The 1,724-nt window shown below is 41.8% G+C and overlaps 1 non-coding gene across 1 annotated transcript; it reads left to right on the top strand.

Annotated features, from left to right (window-relative positions):
- The first annotated feature begins 246 nt into the window (after window positions 1-246).
- Window positions 247-320, top strand: Trnat-ugu (transfer RNA threonine (anticodon UGU)). The gene has a single exon. It is a non-coding gene; the product is annotated as a tRNA-Thr (tRNA).
- Window positions 321-1,724: the final 1,404 nt, after the last annotated feature.

The raw sequence follows: 1,724 nt of genomic DNA, 5'->3' as shown, positions 1-1,724 counted from the left end.
CCACTTGACCGTCTTCTTCTTCTGTGCGAATGCACAAACAGAGAATGTGGCCTTAACTATATATATATATATATATATATATATATATATATATATATATATATATACTAAGATGGTGTCTGTTCTAGTTAAGGCTCACCAGCCACTTGACCGTCTTCTTCTTCTGTGCGAATGCACAAACAGAGAATGTGGGTTTCGCGGGAGGCGTGCCAGAGATAAATCCCTGCAGTCGCACTATCCTCTGTGTCCTCGGTGGCTCAGATGGATAGAGCGTCTGCCATGTAAGCAGGAGATCCCGGGTTCGAGTCCCGGTCGGGGCGCAAATTTTCATCTGTCCCCGTTGACGTATGTCAACGCCTGTAAGCAGCTAAGGGTGTTCATTCCATTGTAATTTCATTCTAACGAGCTGCATGGTCACCGATGGCATACGTCAACGGGGACAGATGAAAATGTGTGCCCCGACCGGGACTCGAACCCGGGATCTCCTGCTTGCATGGCAGACGCTCTATCCATGTTCGAAAGAACAGATACCATCTTAGTATATACAAAGTATTACATGTTTGCCAACGACATTATTGTCTTTTACATAAATCATAAGCTACCTGTTCTATTCTTTTCTTCATATGGTGATTGCTATTAAGTACATGTGCCATCTCTCTCTCTCTAACTATGTCTGTTGCCCACATAAAAATAACGTTGTATTTTCATTAATTCTTATATGGAGTAGGGGTTGTCATGCACATACGGTTTCAGTTTAGATTGGAAATTAATTTTATTTTCTATTAGATTCTTCACGCTAATGCCCAAATTACCAAAGACTTTTGTGGCTCAAATACTTCCATTTTTGGATAGAGTAAGTCGTTTCTTTCTCTACTATTATAATTTTGATTGTCGCTGTTGTTTCCGAACAGAGTGCTTGTTGAGAACAAACTTCACATTCCACAAAGGAGTAAATGTTTTGTGAGGCTGCTTTCGATATGCCATGTTGAAGAGCGTCTGTGTCTTTTTCTGTTACTTTTAGATCATTCATGATTACAAGCCCTTTGTCAGTGTTCAAAGGACCGAACCAATTGCATCGTGTCACTTCAAAATTGTCGTATTATGCAGGGTGCGGCAGCGTTCATAGTAGGATATTAAAAACACACCATCAGTCAGTAACTGTAATTTATTTATTACCTCTTATGTCAATTAATGGTTAAAGGTATGCCATTTACTAATGTGTAATTCATTTCCATTGCGTGGATTACTTTTTGAATATGACTCCTGTCAAGTGATGCCTCCTCTGCACAACACATTCATCTAGGCTGCATTGGAAGCTTTCCATAACTCAGCGTAACGTATTCTCTGGGACATTGCCAACGGCAGTTCTGATGCGATCCTTCAACTCAGGAATGGTGGCACAACGTGTTCGGAACACTTCTTGCTTCATGTATGCCCAAAGGAAAAAGTCTGCACATGAAAGGTAAGGTGAGCGAGGCGGCCAGGAAATGTCACCAAAACGGGAAATTACTCTACCGGGAAATGTCTGTCTCAAGAAATCCATGCAAATTCTGGCTGTATGCGAGGTCGCTCCGTCTTGTTGAAAGCATAATTGTTCCACATCGACCATACCTAATTGGGGAAGAACGAAGTCTTGCAGCATCTTTAGGTAGCGTTCGCTGGTGACAGTTACAGCCACACCGCTGTCATCCTCAAAGAAGTAAGGGCCAATAATCCCAAAGGAA

Source organism: Schistocerca serialis, chromosome 4 (genome assembly GCF_023864345.2).
Source record: "Schistocerca serialis cubense isolate TAMUIC-IGC-003099 chromosome 4, iqSchSeri2.2, whole genome shotgun sequence".
NCBI classification, from domain to species: domain Eukaryota; kingdom Metazoa; phylum Arthropoda; class Insecta; order Orthoptera; family Acrididae; genus Schistocerca; species Schistocerca serialis.
The sequence above is the reverse complement of the archived record's forward strand: the minus strand, read 5'-3'. Positions and strand labels throughout refer to the sequence as shown.